A 20,977-nucleotide genomic window follows, 5' to 3' on the forward strand; every position below is an offset into this window, starting at 1 on the left:
CCAGTGCTCTTCCTGCCATGGCAGGGGGTCGGACTAGATGATCTGCTCAGGTCCCTTCCGACCCTAGAAACTATGAAACTATGAAACTGACTTCAGCAAAATAACATGAGACCTTTATCATCTCCATCAAGTGCAGTAAGAGTAACATTTTCAAATTGGGATTTCTGAAACCAAAGATCTTAAAATATAGTAAAAGAGAATTAAACTGAAGTCTTTCTGTTCTCTAATAATCTCTCACATTTTCAAATTCCCCTATTAATTTTCTTCAAATTTGTCTCAGTATAAAACCAAAAGAAACTAATGGATTAGTTTAAAACTTAAAGCCATTCCAAAAATGAAGAGCTCTAAACTGAGTGTATAATAAAACACGTTGATCTAACTGCAAAGCAGATTTGTACAGTAAACTTCCATTATTGTTAATATCCTGCTTATCAGCAACTATGGATCACTTGAACTTTATCTGCAATTTTTGAAATTCCTGTTGTGCTACTTCCGACTAATAGTGCAACTGAAATATTTGTAAAAGTTTCTAATCCACTTAAATCCAAGAAATGGGGAAATTTTTACACTGGTTTTAACTGTGAAAATATTCAAAGGTGTACATCTTCTGATAAAAAGTGCATTTTTCTCTTTGCATCCTTTTCACAATAGCAGTTGGCCTTGCTCTTATTCAAACCTTTGAATATTTTTATGACTTATCATATTTTGCATACGTTTCCCTTCACAAACCCCTTTTCTGTCCTTTTACCAACATTGCTGCTAGAATACAAGTTTATTTTAATGACGTGCAGCAATCAGTGTGATGTTGACTAATAGGAGCAAAGTTCTGAGCATTTCAGAGAGAAGTCAGGAAGTTAAACATATGAATAAAAAGGTAATGGTTGCTAACATCAGAACAGTAGTTAGAGAAATTACTGGCATGTTGGCTTAAATATAGGCAGCAGCCATCCCAGAATAAATATAAACTAAAGATGAAAACAAGCTTCTTTGACTCTGTTTCCAGGCCAGATGGAAAATGAAAGTCCTGTTTTCATAGATTCATAGACATTAGGGCTGGAAGGGGCCTCAGAAGATCATCGAGTCCAGCCCCCTGCCCAAGGGGCAGGAAGTCAGCTGGGGTCATAGGATCCCAGCAAGATAAACATCCAAATGTCTCTTGAAGGCGTTCAAAGTAGGTGCTTGAACCACCTCCAGTGGCAGTCTATTCCAAACCGTGGGTGCTCAGACAGTAAAGAAGTTCTTTCTTATGCCCAGCCTGAAATGGTCATGGAGGAATTTGTGACCGTTCGACCTCGTCATCCCTTGGGGTGCACTGGTGAACAGATGTTCCCCCAGATCCTGGTGAGCACTCCTGATAAACTTATAGGCAGCCACCAGGTCACCCCTGAGCCTGTGTTTTTCCAGGCTGAAGAGTCCCATGGCTCTCAGCCTCTCATCATAAGGTCTGTTTTTCTGACCTCTGATCATGTGCATGGCTGTCCTCTGCACTCTCTCAAGCTTCTCCACATCCTTTTGAATTGTGAAGCCCACAACTGGACGCAGTACTCCAGCTGTGGCCTCACCAAGGCTGAGTACAATGAGAGAATGACATCCTGGGATTTGCCTGAGAAGCATCTATGGATGCAAGCCAGCGTTTTGCTCGCTTTACTAGCCGCAGCATCACATTGAAGACTCATGTTCATCTTGTGGTCAATCATGACCTCCAAGTCCTTTTTGTCCGTAGTGCTAGCCAGCATAGCAGTGCCAAGCGTATGAGCATGCTGCAGGTTTTTCTTCCCAAGGCAGAGAACCTTGCATTTTTCGGTGTTAAACACCATCAGGTTCTCATCTGCTCATTTCCTGAGCCTGTCAAGGTCAGCCTGGATCACCCTCCTGTCCTCAGGTGTGGATGCTTTACCCCAGAGTTTGGTATTGTCAGCAGACTTGGCCAGTCCGCTTCTGACACCAATGTCTTCATCATTAGTGAAGATGTTAAATAGTATAGGCCCTAGGACAGAGCCTTGAGGGACCCCACTGGTCACGGCACATAACGATGATTGATTTCCATCAACCACCACCCTCTGGGTCCTACTGCAGAGACAATTCCCCAGCCAGTGGATTGTGGTGAGGCCAAGGCCACCGTTAGCCAGTTTTGCCAAGAGGTGATCATGGGATACCAGATTGAAGCCTTTGTTAAAGTCAAGATACACAACATCAATGTCTTCTCCTTTGTCCAGGTGATAGGTCACCTTGGTCATAGAAGGAAATAAAATTGGTCAACCAAGACCTACCCACAACAAACCTGTGCTGGGTATCCCTCAGAATGTTGCCAGTCTGTTAAGGATGGCCTCTTTGATAATCATTTCCAAGACCTTCCCCAGGATAGAAGTCAGGCTGATGGGCCTGTAGTTTGCTGGATCCACTTTCCTCCCTTTCTTGAAGATAGGCACCACGTTGACATTCTTCCAATCTTCCGGCACTTCACCAGAGCACCAGGAGTTCTCGAAGATCCGTGCCAGGGGCTGGGCTACGATGCTAGCCAACTCCTTGAGTACCCTGAGGTGTAGACTGTCAGGGCCTGCTGACTTGAAGGTGTCCAGCCTCTCAAGGTGTTCCTTCACGAGGTCAGGATTGATGAAGGGTAAGGAATCTCCCTCACCCAAGCCTCCCTGTCCCATATTGGGCAGGGGCATCCCATGGGACTGATGAAAGACTGATGCAAAGTGCCCATTTAGCAAGTTGGCTTTTTCCTGGTGTCACGGAGTAGGGCCTAGGGGCGGCTGTGATCCCCCTAGCGCCCCCTGCCGTGCCAAGTAGGCGATCCAGCACCCTCTTTTCTCCCCCGCCACGTCTTGCTGGTCTATAGTTTTAGATGGGAGGCTGCCTTCGATCCCCTTGAGCATGGTGCTATATTTGTACTGGCCCCTATTCCGTATGGGGCAACTTGGTGCACCCCCAGCCTTATGGGCTATGTGTGCCTCTAGCCTCCCCTTTAGCATGCCCCAAGCCTCGCAGATCTACCAAATGTTATCTGGTCAGATTCCTGTATGCGCCCTGCCTGGCACCCCTGGGCTGGTCACGCAACCGGCGCCCCTGGGCTGGTCACGCAACTGGCGCCCCTTCGGGATCCGCTCAATATACTCGCCCCTCCTGGGGCCTCTCCACGTACATATGCCCGCTCCTGGGGCTTCACACCCTCTCTTGGGGCTTCCCTCATACAGACTGTGTCCTATCGGGCCAGTCTCTTCGTGCCTATGCACTCCTAGCCCTCCCCGGGCTTCTCAATAAGCTTATTCCCTTTTCGGGGTTTCTCCAGTATCTCTCCCGGTTGGGGCTCAGGTGGCCGTAGCCATGCCTGGCCCCCTAGACCACCGTCAGGGTCTTTCGCCCTACTTGGGCTTCTCCGCCTATTGCCCACACAGGGCTGGGGTTAACACACCCCTGAACACAGCGCCACACTGGCGCTAATAGCTGTGCCTACCTGGCACCACCCACAGTACCCCGCAGGGCACCAGGAACCCCCAGATTGCTGGGGAGCTCCCATGAGGCCTCCTCGCACCCCTACAGCCTCACCCGGTCCTCCAGTCTGTAGCAATAACAAACAAGAAACATAAAGCCCTGAGCCCATGGGCTATAACCGAAAATAAGCCTCCTGGCTATAACTTAAGTGCCCTGCCATTATGTTCCACCTTCAAGCTTCACAATCAGGGTTCCCTCCAGCCTTACTTCATGATGCAGCCCCTTGGGTGATCAGGTTGCACCACTCCTCTCTGCTCTGCTTGGCTCTACTGTAGAGCTTCTGCATCTCAGGCTACCAGAAGGGAACTGCCAGCTAGGCTTCAGCCTGGGCTGTTTATAAAGGCCCGGCCCTGCCCCCTCCTGGTCACCTGACCAGCACGGTTGTCCCAGCAACCGTCACCTGAGCTGCCCTGTTGATTGGCAGCTGCCCTTATTCTTTCCTAGGAACAGGGCACCTCAGTGCCCCTGTGACACCTGGGCATAGGTTTTCAGTTGTTCCATCTGGTTTAGCAGGGGTCCAGTTTTAACCTTGCTTTTCCTCTGGCTCCCCACATACCTAAAAAAGGACTTTTTATTGTCCTTGATATTTGTAGCTAGCTGGAATTCCATTGCAGCCTTGGCTTTCCTGGTTCACTCCCTGCAGGTCTGGAGCAGTGCAGAGTATTCCTCTTTTGAGGTGGATCCAGTCCTCCATCCTTTGTAGGTCATTCTTTTAAGATGCAAGAGGTCTGCTAGTTCCCTGGAGAGCCAAGGGGGCTGCTGTGCCCTTTTGCTGCCTTTCCACCGAGATGGGATAGACTTTGCTTGCACATCCATGATTGCTGTCTTGAGGAGCAACCACTCGTCCTGAACTCCCCTCCCCTTTGGGTTGTGGTCCTTAGCTTCTCGAAGTCAGCTTTCCTGAAGTCGAGGACTTCTGTATTACTGACTGACTTGTCAGCTTTACGGCAGACGGTGAAGGTGATCAGCTCATGGTCACTGTCACCCAGCTTCCCTTCGATTGGTAGGTCACTAATTAGGTTGTCCCCGGTTACCAGTACCAGGTCGAGCAGCACTTTACCTCTCAGTGGCCCATAGACTTCCTGCATCAGATAGAGCTCGTCCATGCCTGAGAGAAAGCTTTGCGACCACTCAGATTTGGCCGAGCACTCTTCCCATGAGATGTCTGGGTAGTCGAAGTCTCCCATGACAACCACGCACCGGGAGTGTGCAGCTTCAGCCAATTCCCTGGCGAACTCCTGGTCAAGGTCTTGATCCTGGGTCGGAGGTCTGTAGTAGACTCCCACCATTGTGTCCCCTGTGCCGTGTTCCCCACCGATTTTAACCCAGAGGGTCTTGAGTCGTCCACCCTGGGCGCCAGTGTCAGCTAGCAGGGACGCATAGCTTTCTTTGACATAGAGAGCTACACCCCCGCCCCTTTTGTCCACTCGATCTCTCCTGTACAGGGTATAGCTGTCTATACCTGTGGCCCAGTCATGGGTAGAGTCCCACCAGGTTTCTGTTTTCCCTATGACATCATAATTATTTGTATTTAGCAGGAGGACAAGTTCCTCTTGTTTATTCCCCAAGCTCCTGGCATTTGTGTACAGGCAGGCAAGTGTCACTTTGGGGCCCCTGCCTTGCTTATAGTTCATTCCAGGGCTGGGGCAGGGGTGGGATCCCTTAAGTGCCTTGGCCTAATGGCTTTGCAAGGGTTCCTCAGTGGGCCAGCAGTGGCAGTAGTCCCCCCATCCCCCGGTTGGCTTTGTTTAAAGCCCAGTGGAGCAGGTCAGCCAGTCTGGCTAAAAAGAGACTCCTCCCCAGCAGAGAGAGGTGGAGGCCATCCCTTTCCAGCAGCTCGCTGCCTCTCTCACCAAAGAGCGGACTGTGGTCATGGAAGCCAAAGCCTTCCCAATGACACCAGCGCCGCATTCTTTGGTTCACTACCTGGATCCTCCTCTCCCTCAGCCCGTAGCCCAAGACTGGGCGGATCAATGAGAATACCACCTGCGCCCCCAACCCCTTAAGCCCCACTCCCAAATCCCTGTAGCACTTCATGACATGGCTGGAAGCACTCCAAGCCATGTCATTGGTGCCCACATGGATAAGGAGCCATGGGGTAGTGGTCAGTGGGCCAGAGGAGCTCAGAGATCTTCTCTGCAATGTCTCGGATTCCGGCTTCCAGGAAGCAACAGATGTCCCGGGCTAAGGGGTCAGGGTGGCAGATTGCCCCCTCAGTCCCCCTCAGGATGTAGGCTCCCATGACAAACACTTCGCGTTTTGTCTTAGGGAGAGCAGGGGTGGTAACTCCAGTACAGTCTGTGTTGCCTGCAGGAGCTGGCAATTTAGCACGCTCTGCTTGGGCTGCAAGAGGTTCATACCTGTTGCAAAGAATGAGTGGTAGGGGGACCTTGGTGTGGCGGGTCTTGGGGCCCTTGACCACCTTGGTCCAACCCCTTGGCTGGACAGCATGAGAGGTCCTCAAGTCCTCCCCAGTCCTGGGAGGTGACCGTGGTCTACCCTCCACCTCCCGGGGGTGAAGGGTGTGGCAGTAGGAGTCGATCTCCTGCTTACAGTCCCTAATGGCACATAGTCTCTGGACCGCAGCCTGGAGCTCCTCCAGTTGGCGTGCCAGAGACCCCAAAAGGGAGCAGTCCTCACAAGGGGAGGTGGCCATGCTTCTGGACCCCAGAGCCTGAAAAAGTGACAGGCAGCCCACGCAGCTGAGAGCCAGAGGCTCTGTCTGGGTGGAGGCCTCTGAGGCACCAGGATTTCTCTTTTTAGTTCAAACTAGGATTTCTCTTTTCAGTATTCAGTCCCAGAGTTCAGCAGCCAAAAATCTATTTTGCAGATTAACTTTTTCATTAATATTGAACATTGGGGGGTTTTTTTGGTAATGAGTATTGGCTTTGTAGTAAAAAGGTGGCTGTCAGTTATATGACAAAAAAAGAAAGGTGACTTGCAGTTTCAGAACGTTTTGAGGTTATGATGTCACACTCGAACGACCACTGGATAGGATAATGCTGTAAGAAATCCAGCTAACCTATCAGTTCCAAATGAGTTAGGGATTAAGAGAAGACCTAGAAGGTGTGTAAACATCATTTAAGGAGTATAAATCCCTTCCTGTTATATTTTAAGCACTTTCAGGACTTGTCAGCATTTGTCTTTGTTGAAGGTCCAAAATCATACTGTGCTCCCTTGAGACAGGTTAGTATTTTAATGGTCAAAACTTGGTTGTGTTTTATTTTTATTGTTCCAAGAAATCTTGTGCTTCTGGTATTACAAATCTGATTTGCAGGGAAATCAGCCATCTTTTATTTTTCTGTGAAACTCCTTCACCTATTCTTCATATGATAGGTGCACATGGGCATGTGATCATTTACATATAGTAAGGAACTTTATATACAACTGTGCTTGCCTCACAGTACAGCATCTGCCATATAAATCATCGCTTTCTCTCTCTCTCAATATTTAAGCAGCACTAATATAAGCATACTTTTCTGCTATTTCCATGGAAACCTGAAGAGTAACTCACTTAGAATGATTGCACTGGAATGCAGAGGATGAAGAACTCATCTTGTTCTCCGTTTATGCAGAAGATAAATTCAGGAGTCACTGGGCTAAATTAATCCCTGGTGTAACTGTGACTTCATTACTTTTTCATCAGGATTAATTTATCCCACCAGGGGAAAACAGAAGTTTGAACATTTAAGACACAGACTGAAAATAAACAGCAGAAAAAGAAACAAACAAAACTCCCTCTTTAATGATGCAAGAGAAATTCATTGTAGGCTACACTACAATAAAATGGGTACATAACTGGTTGGATACTTGAGCTCAAAGGGTAGTCAATATTGTCAAATAGGAGGAGTTATCAAAGGGGTCCTCCAAAGATCTGTCCTGGATCTGGTGTTTTCCAGTGTCTCCATTAATGACTTAGAGGACAGAATTGAGTGTATACTTAATAACTTTGTGAAAAACACCAAGCTGTTTGTGGTAGAAGGTGCTTTAGAGGATAGGATTACTATTCAAAATGACATTAATAAATTGGAAAATGGTCTGAAATTAATAAATGAAATTCACTAAAGACAAGTGCAAATACTATAGTTAGAAAGGAACAATCAAATGAACAAATACAAAATGGGGAAAGGCTGGCTCAGCTTCAGCAGAGTCAACAGCATAGTATTTTTGAAAGAATGCTAATGCCATATAGGGATGCATTAACAGGAATGTTGTATGCAAATCACAGGAAATTATTCTTCTGATCTGTTTAGCCCAAGTGAGGCTTCACCTGGAGTACAGTGTCCAGTTTGGGGTATTGTGCTTTTAAGACTGTGGACAAATTTGAAAGAGTCCATAGGGGACAGCAACAAAATGATTTAGGCATCTGGAAAACATGACAATTGAAGGAAGTTTAGAGGACCTAGAAAAATTTAGTCTAGGTGTTATTATATAGAGGATGGAAATAAACTGCTTTCTCTGCCCACAAAAAGAAGTAATGGTCTTAATTTGCAGCAGGGGGGATTTAGGTTAGATATTAGAAACAACTTTCTAACCAGTAAGGCTTTAAATATTAGAACAGATTGTGTAGCAAGGAGGTGGAATGGCCATCCTTGGAAGTTTTTAAGTGTAGGTTAGACATTTTTTTCTTGCATGGTTTACACAGGGTTGATTCTGCATGGAGCAGAGGGTTGGATTAAATGACCTCCTCATGCCCCTTCTTCCCCTATTTTCCTGATTCTACAGTTTTTTAATGAAAAAATGAAATGTACAAGTGATAAATAGCTACATGAATTGTTGAATTTGCTTCAAGGCAGAAGTAGCTAGTAATATGCTTAGTTACTTCCTTTTTTACTTTCGATACAACTCTTAGAATGTGTCTTCCTTGATTCAGTCAAAGAGCAGCCATTAAGGAAGAGCCCATTAATCAGAAAGTATCAATTTTGTAGGGACAATGCAAAAAAATAATCCTGTTGAAAAAGGGATCAGACAAGCAACAAATACCTTTGTAGTATTACCAGCACTGGCTGAACCTCTAAGCTGGGGACAGATAGTACACATAAACCAGTTTAAGTGATCAGACACTGGTTTAAACCTGTAACAGAACATGGCTGAAACCGGTTTGAGAGAAACCTGGTTGAATGTAGTATATCAGACTTAACTGATTTTGGTCGAACTGGTTTATGCAATGTCTGTCCCAGACCCCTTCGTAGTTTAAGTTAAACCGGAGTCCCCCAGCATCCTAGATGCTGTGCAGCCTTGGGCAGGGCTCTACTCTCTGCTTCTGCCCAGGAGGGCTGGGTCCGCCCCTCTGTTCCCTGGCTGAAGCTCTGGCTGAGACTGCAGGTACAGCAGCATCTGCCTGGCTTCCCCCTACCCCACCCCCACTTCATCAGTCCCTGCTCAAGCAAGGATTCTCCCCTCCTCTCTGCCTTATACAGATACCTCTCAGCGTTAGCTAACATACCACATGCTGGCTATGGTCCATGCTGTGGAAGACAGGACAAAGGCAGACAGGACACTGTTGGCTTAGGGCTTTTTGCAGCTAATCAACAGTAGCTGGTAATGTCCCTCTGTTCCTTCCTTGGAAAAAATTGTTTAAGAGCCTGAACCAACGAGACAGCCTTTTGTTTTGTTGATGGGATGATAAATGCTGACAACTCCCTGTGTAACTCCCTGCTGTGTAACTAAATGCTCCCAGCTGGCTCCCTGCCGGTCAGGACCAGCGAGGGGGATGACGACCCCTTCCTAATCAGAGCATCCTGCCAGGGCCTGCCCCCACCCCCCATCAGCTCAGCACTATGGAAGGGAAGGCTGCTCTAGCACCCCCTGGCTTCTAGCCTGAGCCACTGCAGGCATGTGCCTACATTTCTGGAATGAAAAGGGAATATCTGTCCACTTCCAAATCAGTTCAGGTGTTGCAGGTTTAGTTTAACCTGCAAAGATTGAATCGATTCAGGCTCATGTTTTTTGAATGTCTGTTCCTAGCCCTAAGTATTTGGGATTTGACTGAATCTAACCAAAGACTGGATGCTTATCCATATATTTGAAGGCTGCTCTTCCCTGCCATTGGCATTCCCCAAAATCATTCTTTACTCTCCCTACTTCAGTAGTGCCTTTCTCCTTTTCTGTGACCTGTACTTCTCTCATGCCCCTCCCTTCACTTTTGATACAGGTTCTTGTTCTCCACCATCCCCCAAAACAGTTATTTTCTATGGGAAATCAGTGGTCATCTTAATATCTCCAGGCAGCAGGAGAGATCTGTTATGCTCTCTCCATCACAAGCCATCAGTAACAGTACAACTGAGCTAGCATGGTGGCATCCAGCAGCCTTTATAGTTGTCTGTTTGCAGCTGTTTCAAACTCAGGACTAGAAATACTAGAAAGGCATTCGCTAATACAAAAAATGAAAATATGGTAATGGTGGAAGTAAACTATAGTATATCCAGAATCTAAAGAATCCCATATATATCTCTGTATATCAGAATATACTAGCTCACCTATACAATAAAGAATCTTTTGCAAATAAAAGGACAACCAAATAAAAGCACAGAAACTGATAACTTTCTCCTATCTTAAATGATAAAAAGGTAAATTGTTATTGTTAGAGGTATGGAAACAGTATCTTTAGGTTGGAAGGATGAAGTATGGACATGTGAAATAATATCCTGGTATTCCAGGCAAATAAGAGTAAATTCTAGGGGTTAGCGTTACAGCACAGAAACTTTTTCTTTTCACTGTGTGTGACATAGAAATCTGGAATTAGAAATAATAATGTAGGGAGACTCCTTTAACAATATGCTAAAAGAAGCACTTGAAGTTTGGAAGCAAGGCATAAAAACCCATTGACCCATAGAAAAGAACTAGGGATGTATGACTACAGCTTTCTCCAGATTGAAGTAAAAAGGAATCCAGGAACCAGGACAGTGATTCTTCCCTTTGTGACATTGCGATGTGCTATCTTTTTTTCTGGGCTGGATGTTTTCCCTTTGGAAGTGACACTTTGTGTTGTGTTAATCTATGTTGCCCTTGAATGGGGCTTGTCTGCCACAAACAGATCCATCAGACATCTGACTAGATTTCTTGCATGTACACCATTATCCAGAGGATTGACAGTTGCCTACTACTATTTGGAGGTTTGTTTGCTTTTAATGTAAATGGATTTTTCCATTTATATTACAGAAAAAAGATCTACTGCATTCGGAGTAGAAGTTTGGTTCTGGTCCTGCATTCAGCAGCACAGATGAGCTTTACCCATGCAGTACAAAGTTTCATTGAGCAGAGTTATAAATCAGTCTGTAGTCTACAATTTTAGTGGTCTTTTAGATATGGTGGACCCAAGCCAATTAGTGTCTTGAAGATAATGACCAGGACCTTCGATTAGATTCAATATTTAATGGCATGTCCATGTAAAACAGACAGAACACTGCTCCCAGTAGCCCACATTGCAGAGGACGCATGCTAGAGTGTTTTGCACTTGCTGGATTTTCCTAACAGCTGATAGCTTCAGGCATTCTTGCATTGTATCCTGCATTGCATTGCATTGCATTGCATTCTAGTTTGCATTGCTGTAATTCAGAAAGGAAGTAATGAAGGCCTGATTATACTTGACAAGTACTCATCAATGGCTCAATGTCCAATTGGAAGAAGGTATTGAGTGGGTGTACCTGGAAGTCTGGCCTAGTGGATAGACCACCAGGGGAGGGCCAGAGACAGGAGCTGGGAATCTGAGGGCCAGAGCCAGAGGTAGAATCTAAGTCACAGGCTGAGTTATTGTTCTGGAGTCAAGGACCATGTTACCAAAGTTGAGTAGCATTCCTAAAGCAGAAGCAGAGCCAAGGAGATCCAGAGAGGCTTACTACAGCAGACTTTCAGAAAGAACTGTTGGCTGACCGGCAGTCTGCTAGAGATTGGTACTTATCCATGTTAGTCTTATGTCAGTCAGAAGGCAGGGTAGAGATGCACCTTTATAGGCTAAATACATAAGATATATAAAAAGAGAGATCATGAGATTTCATGAATCCAGATTTACTTCACCAGATGCTGTGAAAGGATGTTCAGAAAGCAGAGTACAAAAAGGAGAGAGAAATTAGAATAGACCAGGGAGAGAGAGATAGGAGGGAGAGGGATGAGTGGGGCAGTGCTAGGAGAGACGAGCAAATCAGCAGTGAGCTCATAGGAACATTGGGGTCACAAAAGTTAATCCAGGCTATGAGAAAAGACTCCATAGTCCCTGTTTAAGCCATTTTAACATAGTTCAGTTTGTGGATGATTTCTTGTTCTGCAATTTCCTGTCCAAACTGGTTTGTAAATGTTTTCTGCCTGAGAACAGCAATCCTGAGGTCAGTGATAGAGTGTCCAGAGCAACTGAAGTTTTCTGCCACAGACTTTTGTGTCTTACTGAAGCTGATGCCAGATCCCCAGCAGCCAATCAGGAGGCCTTAACAGCAGCCAGGTGGTTCATCAGGTGGGTTGGGGATGCCAGTTAGATCCTCTGGCAGGTATGGCCAGCTGGGGAATTAGTCTGAGCTGAGCTGCCTGTTAGCGCCCCTGACAATGAGGTCTTCCCAGGGGTCTTCATTAACAATTTGGAGGATGGGATTCAGTGCACACTTAGTAAATTTGCAGACAGCACCAAGTGGGGTGGAGTTACAGACACTCGAGGTATAGCTAAGATTCAGAATGACCTTGATAAACTGGAAAAATGGTCAGAAATCAGTCAAATGAAATTCATGGAGATCAAGTGCAAAGTCTTGCAGTTGGACAGAATAATTGCTTGCACATATACGAACTGGGAAATGACTGGCTAGGCTGCAATATGGCAGAAAAGGACCCAGCATTGTGCACTTTTTGCAAAAAAGTCCAATAGAATACCAGAGTGTCTTAATAAGAGAGGCATTTTCACATCAAGGGAAGTAAGAATTCTCCCATAGTCCATTAGGCACTAGCTAATAGACCTGTGTGAGGCAGCTAGTATTTGCTTCAGATTTGGCCAATTCGGGGGACAGTGATTCAATTTGGTGATTCAAATCACTGTCCCAAATCAATTCAGCCAAATCTGATTTGGAGATTTGGCTGCTGCCAAATTGGCTGAATCTCCGAATCACACAGGCCCCATCCCCCACCCACTCTCCCAGCCCCAGCAATGGCTGCCTCACCTGCCCCAGCTCCCAGCTCTTTGAAAATAAAAGTCTCCACTCACTGTCTGCTGCCAGGCAGGGTGGGGGGTGATCCTCGCTGCCCCCCACTGCCCTGCGCCATGCTGGGGGCTCTGCATGAGCCCCCAGAAGCCCTGAGGCTGCTGTGGGAGCTGGTGAGTTCGGGGGCAATTTTTGGGTCTTTTTCTTAAATGGCTGGGAGCTGGGGTGGGCAGAGCAGCCATGGGGGGGCTGGGAGAGTGGGCGGGGGTCAGGGGGCTTGTGACAGAGCCCCCCCATGCAGTGGGGGGCAGTAGGGGGCAATGGGATTGCACCCCATCAGGCAGCACCTGGTGAGTAGGGGCTTTTTTTTTTTTTAAAGGGCTGGGAGCTGGGGCAGGTAGGACAGCCATTGGGGCAGGGAGGGATGGGGGAGTGGGCGGGGATTGGTGGGGCTGGGAGAGCAGGTAGGAGATGGGGCCTGGCAGGGGTCCCGCCATGGTCTCCTCCCCTCTCCTCCAGCCCCTTCTCTCCTGTTCCCTATTTATCAGCTCGGAGTCTACGTCCAGCTTCCTGCTGCAGCAGGTGGGGACTGCCTGAATCACTAAAGCTCTCCGAAACTTTTCCAAATTGATTTGGAGAGCTTCGAATTGATTCAGACCTTTTAATTGGTCCCCTAATTTGATTTGGATTTGGAGATTCAGCCACCAAATCGGGCCAAATCTCCTCCAAATCGAATCAGCATCCAAAGCTTTGCACAGCCCTGCTAGCTAAGCCCCACCTAGGGTACTGTGTCCAATTTTGGGCCCCTAATTTCAAGAAAGATGCGGACAAATTAGAGAGTCCAGCTAAGTGTAACAACTATTAGAGGCCTGATAAATGCAACTTAAAGGAAAGGCTGAAAGAACTACCCAGGCCATCTGAGCAGGATATCTTGATTCTGCTCAGGTCTCATTAAGCTAGTGCTCATGAGGAGCTGAATGAACTGGGCTTTTTTAGTCTAAGGAAAGGAAGATGGAAGAAGGATTTGATAACAGTCCCCAAAGGGCAGTCCCAGAGAGTTGTAATCAATGGGACAGTCTCATCCTGGAGGGGTGTCTCCACTGGTGTGCTTTTTAGCATATTTATTAATGACTTGGATGAGGGGATGAAATGCTCTGTGATTAAGTTTGCAGGCAATACCAGGCTGTGGGGAAATGTGGATAGGACAAGGATCCAGGATGACCTTGACAGACTGGATTTATGGGCTAATTAGAATCAGCTGAGGTTCAACAAGTAAAAATGCTGGGTCCTTCATATGGGTAGAAAGAACCTTCACCACAACTGTAGGATAAGCGGTAGCTCACTGGCTGGCACAGGATCTGAACAGGGTCTGGGGGTGATAATTGACCAGAAGATGAATATGAGCCAGCAATGTGAGGAAGTCGCCAGCAGGGCAAATGGAGCTTTGGCATGCATCAGCCGATGTGTTGCCAACAGAGCCAGGGAGGTGCTTCTCCCTCTTTACTCAGCACTGATGAGGCTGCAACTGGAGTACTGTACTTGATTTTGGGCACTGTACTTCAAGAAGGATGTGGATAAACTCAAAAGGGTACAGAGAAGGGCCACCTGCATGATTAGGGGCCTAGAGGTTAGGCAGTATGAGGAGAGACTCCAGGAGCTGGGCTTGTTCAGTCTGGGTAAGAGGAGGCTGAAAGGTGACTTGATAGCCACCTACAAGTATGTCAGGGGGAACACCAAGATCTGGGGGAGCACCTCTTCAGGAAGGGACCCCTTGGAAGAATGAGTACCAGTAGTCACAAACTAATAGAGGGAAGATTCAGGCTGGACATAAGGAGGAACATCTTCTCTGTAAGGGTAACTAGAACCTGGAACACACTCCTGGCAGAGAAGGTGTGGTAGCCATCCTTGGAGGTGTTCAAGAGGAGGCTGGATAAGTACCACATTAAGCTCGTTTGACCTTATTAACCTCCATGATCTTAAAGGTCCTTTCTTGCCCATTGATTCTGCGATTCTATGAAATACCTGAAAGGTGGTTATTTTCTTTGTAGTAGTGGTATATAGGAAATTATACATAAATTTTGCATATTGCTGGCACTTTTGTCCCTGTCCACCCAGTAGTTTACCTAGTAGCTTCAAATAGATGTAGACTAGAACCTGAATGAGAATTAATCCTTCTGGGATTTCATAAATGAGGTAACTAGAGGTAGAGATGCAGCCTTATGTTTTTACTCTGAATGTATCCTTCTAGGAAGGAGTTAAACCATTTTAGCTTATTCCCCTAGCTCAGGGTTGTCCAACTTCTCTGCTAGCCATACACTACAGTGGTAGGTGCCTGGGTTCCACCCCCTCACTGTGGAGGCACTGCCAGTAGTGTGCAATCCCTCCAGCTGCAGCAGCAGCACTGGCAATATGCTGCCTCTCACCTCCCTGTTGTACAAGCTCTGCCAGTGGAGTACAGCCCCTACTGCATGAGCAGCATTGATATTGTGCCCTTGGGCCTTCACTGTTGCAGGGGATGCAGGGGCCCCTGGGTTGCTTGTTGGCCCTTCATAAACTACATGTGGCCTGCAAGCTGCTAATTGTACAGCTATGCCCCTAGACCATTGCTACTTACCTTAAGTAGGACAAAAACCTTTATTAATTAAGTGCCAAATATTGGTGAGGACCAACAACCTGGCAGTGAAGTCTATTCAGCAGTCTGTGACAACAGCGGATCAGTTATCCGTGCCACTGGGGCTGTTTCCATGAAGTACCCTGACCTTAAGTCCAGATTGTGCCAGGATATTAGTCCTGACTGAGTTGGTTGTTGGCCATTAGCTAGCTGCTCTATGAACCTGCTCAGGAACAGAAAGTTTGATACTGAGTGGTGGCTAGGTAGGACACTGTTATGTTACCAGGGATAACTAGCTGAAACAGTAGGCCTGCATTATAAAGAACTGATTCTTGTAAGATATTGGGTGTACTCAACTGGCCTGGAGGGACTACAGAAAATACAGTGCTTCAAAATGCAGGTTAGTGGTGCAATTCTGAGCCAGAATCTGCTTAGTTGCATCTGTGTGTAGATCCTGAGTAACTCCATTGACACCAGAGAAATTACACCAACTTTACAATTGTGTAACTACAGGCAAAATTTGGCTCTTTAGCCTTTCTCTTTCACTAATAAGGATTCAAATTTGTAACAGACAACATAGATATAACTGAGGACTATAACTGCTGCAACAAACATGGGGAGAGGTCCACAACATCTTTTCCTTTTTTTTCTCTCTCCTAAGACCCTCAAAAAACAAACACTATGGCAGTCTTCCTCTATGCTGTGAAAGAATCAGTAAGGTTTCATTTAAAAACCAACAATGCTGTTTGAAAGTCAACCTGAAGGACTATTTGAGAGATGAGGCCGGTGCTTAAACAGGTTGCCTCTTCACTGCTAAATATTTCTGCCAGTCAAAGGAACAGGAGCCAGGCTCAGATTTGGACTCTCTACTGCACCATGACTTTCAGGCCATCATCCTGTGGAAAATGTCATTACAGTGTCCTTTAGCATGTTTTCACTGACTTTAGATACTGACCTATCTGCCCTGCAGTCTGCACATTTCATCTAGGTTGGTGGGAGGCAACCTCAAGATCAGCAGGATGGCAAGAGATACATTAGAATTATAGGCAAGACTGCTAAAAGATCTGAAATTACTACTTCATCATGAAAAGTGCTACTTTAGCCATGCATCATAGATTGGATAAAAGGAACACAGATGAGATCTCCAGCTGCACTAAGCTTTGCAAACATTCTGCCCAAAATATCAGAGATGTGATAAGAGAAGGCAGCCAGTATTCCTGCAGAAACTCCAGCTGCCTATAGCTCTGAGAGCATTCTTCTCAAGATGTCACACAACAGCAAAAATAGCCCCAGTTTTTTTCCACAGTGAACATACGCAGCAATAAAGCAAAATAACAGCTTAAATTATTTTCCTTTTGTTCTACAGCAGGCTCTTTTAATGTTCTTTGCTATGAATACTACCAAAGAGTACAGCCAGCAGTCACCTGGGTTTCAGTTACAACTGGTTCAGTATCAATAAGCCAATTCAAACTTTTCTTCTTAGTCTCCAAATCCCAAGTACAGATAACTCTTCTCAATATCCCTTTTTGACTAGTGTAGCGAGACTTGGGAGGGTGCCAATAGCTGGAAGGTCAATACAGGATATTCCAAGGCCTGATCAGCTCCTTGGGGAGCACAGTTTACTATTTCAAGTGACTATGAAGATTTAAAAACAAATGAACTATGGATTTTTTATAAACAGAAACATGTCCACTGGGAAAGGTGCTCTCAACTAGAGAATACAGCAATGTAGAACTGAGATGCTTCAGCTAGTACAGAACACAGTGGCTCCTTTCATGAATGGGAGAACTGTTTTGAGTAAAACAGTTCCAGTGACCCTTCGTTTGCATTTGCTTATGTATGCATTTTCCTGAGAAACAAAGGGCTATATCTATAAACTTTCAAATCAAATGATGTTCCAATCAACTTTGAATCTAGCCTGGTTATGCTGAAATGAAAACTTTAGTTATTTGACACCTTTCTTTTTTACTTGTATACTAGCCTATGAGGACGGACTCCTAGGGGAACCTATACACATGATGGAGCTGTGCTCCAACGTGTTAGCACATGTCACTGCAGACTCAATTGAATCTGCTGAGACTCTGCTGGAGCATGCTAATTAACATGCTCCAGCAGCCTCTGTATCACGTGTATTCAGCATCCCTGCATTTCAAAATGGTGGCAGGGCACTTTAACTAAAGCGCTTCGAACAAGCTTTAGTTAAAGCACTCCTACCGCCATTTTGAAGTGCAGGGCACTGAATACATGTAATGCTACAGGTGCTTTAAGTAGAGAGGCTTTCAGAGCTGGTCTGATTAAAGCACCCCATCCCGCTCCACCCAGAGCATGTGTATAGACACCTCTATTGCTGTTGGTTCCAGACTTTAAACTTTTCAAAGCCAGAAAAAAGGCATCCTCCAAAGAGGCACTGGGTCTTTGCAATCCACTCCTTCTAGCAGAGCCCAGGTGTGGCAAGCATCATGGCAGAATGTGAGGTTTTGATTGAGCTTTCAGTAATACAAAATAGGAATTCTTGCTAAGAAACAGGATGTTGTTCTGCATATTATTACTTTGTGATTACATATTAACTGTTTGTGATAGATAACATGTAAGTATTTGGGGGGAGGATAGATAGACCTAGAAAATGTGGATTTCAACACACCCACAATAAAAACCTTGTTTCTTAAAGTGTAATCATCAGTCAGCCAGACCCTAGAAAGAACACAGAGTGTGGGTTACAGAGAAGTGCACAAGCTGCCTAAAAGATTTCCTCTACTCACTAGTATCCTGGTGAACAGTGGCAATGTATACAGGGTGCACCTAGGTGCATGCGCACCCCCTACAAAAAGGCGGCACCAACACTGTCGGCGGCACCTGCGGATGGTTGCTGCTCACCACCCCGCTGCCGACACCAATGGCAGTGTCTATGGGCACTCTGCGATCCCCACTGGCTGCTGCTGGGTCTGTGGGTGGTTGCTGACCCCTGGTTGGCGCTCACCACCCCTCCTCCCCACCGCTGACAGTGCCAGCAGCGTCTGCAGGAGCTCCCCCACTTGCTGCCGCTGTGCCCCCCAGCCACCAGGGGCATGCGTCGTTCATGATGGTGAAGTCTGTGTAGGGCCTCTTCCATGTGTGGCTAAACGCAAGGGCTCTCACACCTCCCTTGGGAAGGAACTGAAAACACCATAGAAAGCTGGCAAGCTACTAAGGCGATGCCCTATTTCCTTCAACCGCTTTTCTCATCTCCCTTCCCTAATTGCTAACAAACCAGTGTAGGGTGACTCTACCAGTAGAAGGATTACACTTACTTACACTGGTGGGATTCTCTCTCAGTTAGAGAAAATCTAATAAGATCTCTTAAAATTGTATCACAGTGATCCATATGCTATGGAATCTCAATTACAGATTCAGAAATGAGCTTTCTACCCAATATTGGACAGAAGGAGGCAAAGCAAACCGAACTTCAGCTTCCTAAGTGAAGAGGGCTATACAGGCAGTCCTCAACTTACAATGTTTCGAGTTACAATGTTTCACACTTACAACATTTATAAGTTGACACCCTGTTTCAACTTTCTGACATCAGTTTTAACTTTACAATGCCTGATCTGATACCATGCCATGCCAGTGAACACATTCATCACCCATCTTCCTGGAAAACATCTGTCCAAGCTTCCTTGGATGCTTTCTTTAAGAAGCCTCCAGCCAAGAGCCCTTCAAAAAGTCCAACCAAGAGCCCTTCAAAAAGTCCAGCAAAGTCACTTCAAAGAAGTCCTTCCAAATCAGTGTGATTGCCAATTACAATATAGATACATTCATGTAGCTATATTATTCATCTATAATTAATTGAGTACAAAAGTATGGGTTATTTTTGGTGAAAATAGGGTATCGGGCCTTGGTTCAGGAACAAGTCCCCCATTTATAACATTGTTTCATATGGGAAAATCGGTTCTAAGTTACAACATTTCAACTTATTATGTCGTAAGTCCGAGGACTGCCTGTACATCCAATCCGCTTCTCCCATAAAACAGGGTAAAATGCAATTTTGTCATTGAGTAAAGCAAGTGGATGCAAGCCTGCTACGCCCCCGTGAGCCCATGGACCCCCAGAAGAGCTCCCAGGACCCCCGACAAGCCCTGGCCTGCCCGCAGGTAAGCAGGGGCCCGTGGAGGGTGGGACTAGTCAACTTAGTCAGCTGGGAGCCGGCTGAGTGGGGGTGGGGAGGGACACGCCCCCCCCTCGGCTCCTACTTGGCCCAGACGCCCGGGGGGTGCACAACTGGGCTGCCGCTGTGCGTGCCAATTTAGGGGGGGAGCAGTCACCTGCTCCTTCCCTTGATGGGGTGGGGAGGGACTCCCGTTAGCCCCCCAAGAGCAGTGAGGCACCAGCTGGCCCTTCTGTGCATGCGCACGGCTTAAAAAAGGCCCAGCAATGGCAGAAGCCTCATTTAGGTCTGGGCTTCAGTGCGAGACATGCGGGTGTAAGCCCGCTGTGCCCCCATGATCCCAGGGACCCCCAGAAGAGCCCCCCAGGACCCCCGACAAGCCCTGGCCTGCCCACAGGTAAGCAAGGGCCCATGGAGGGTGGGACTAGCCGACTTAGTCAGCTGGGAGCTGGCTGAGTGGAAGTGGGGAGGGACACACTCCCCTGCAGCTCCTACTTCACCCAGCCCCCCAGGGAGCCGCGCGAACAAGTTGCACAAACAGGCGCACTCCTGGGCCCAGCACGCAAGTTAGCGTGGGAGTTTGCACAGCAGGGTGTGCGGGAGGGCCCAAGGCCCTGCCTGTGAGCCCCCTAGGGTACGCAGTCCCACCCACAGCCAGCCTACCAGCAGCATGCTGGTCCCCTTGGGGTCTGCGGCCCTCCCCCTCTGGCACCTCTGAGGCCTCCACCCAGATGGAGCCCATGGTTCTGAGCTCCACGCAGACGGAGCCTCTGGCTCTTGGCTGCGGGGGCTGCCTGTCACTTTTTCAGTGTCTGGGGCCCAGGAGCATGGCCACCTCCCCTTGTGAGAACTGCTCCCTTTTGGAGTCTCTGGCGTGCCAGCTGGAGGAGCTCCAGGCCTCAGTCCAGAGACTGCGTGCCATCAGGGACTAAGCAGGAGATGGACTACTGCCAGGCCCTTCTCCCTCAGGAGACAGAGGGTAGACTATGGTCTCCCTCCAGGACAAGGGAGGACTTGAGGACCTCCCTTACTGTCCAGCCAAGGGGTTGGACCAAGGTGGTCAAGTGCCCCAAGGCCTGCTGCACCAGTGTCCCTGCCCTACTTAAGCTTTGCAACAGGTACGAACCTATGCAGCCCAAGCAGAGCCTCCAGCACCCACAGGCAACAAAGGCTGAACTGTAGCCACTGCCCTGCTCTCCCCAAGACAAAACGCAAAGTGTTTGTCATAGGAGACTCCATCCTGAGGGGGACTGAGGGGGCAATCTGCCGTCCCAACCCGTTAGCCCGGGAAGTTTGCTGCTTCCTAGGACCCCTTTTCCGAGGCGTTATGGAGAAGATCCCTGAGCTCCTCCAGCCCACTGACCAGTACCTTTTGCTCCTTATCCATGTGGGCACCAATGACACACCTCAGAGCACTGCCAGCCAGGTAATGAAGCACTACAGGGATTTGGGAGAGGGACTAAAGGGTTTGTGGGCACAGGTGTTGTTTTCTTCAGTCCTCCCAGTCTTGGGCTACAGGCTGAGGAGGGAAAGGAGGATCCAGGTAGTGAACCAAAGACTGTGGCACTGGTGTCATCGGGAAGGCTTTGGCTTCCATGACCACAGCCC

General features: G+C 47.3%; 2 protein-coding genes and 1 long non-coding RNA gene across 3 annotated transcripts in view; 2 read left to right on the forward strand and 1 right to left on the reverse strand.

Annotated features, from left to right (window-relative positions):
* Positions 1–20,977, reverse strand: part of RSPH14 (radial spoke head 14 homolog) — a 282,158-nt gene that overhangs the window by 145,954 nt on the left and 115,227 nt on the right. The window lies entirely within an intron of this gene.
* The window catches only part of GNAZ (G protein subunit alpha z), a 178,339-nt gene that overhangs the window by 71,632 nt on the left and 85,730 nt on the right, over positions 1–20,977 (forward strand). The window lies entirely within an intron of this gene.
* LOC109290381 overlaps positions 10,798–20,977 on the forward strand; it is a 10,723-nt gene continuing 543 nt past the window's right edge. Inside the window, exons 1-2 of the long non-coding RNA XR_002095588.1 lie at positions 10,798–10,808; positions 11,136–11,138. This is a non-coding gene — a long non-coding RNA (uncharacterized LOC109290381). The remainder of the gene's footprint in view (positions 10,809–11,135; positions 11,139–20,977) is intronic.

The sequence above is a fragment of the Gavialis gangeticus genome, unplaced genomic scaffold, assembly GCF_001723915.1.
Source record: "Gavialis gangeticus isolate Ggan-Ray unplaced genomic scaffold, GavGan_comp1, whole genome shotgun sequence".
Lineage (NCBI taxonomy): Eukaryota > Metazoa > Chordata > Crocodylia > Gavialidae > Gavialis > Gavialis gangeticus.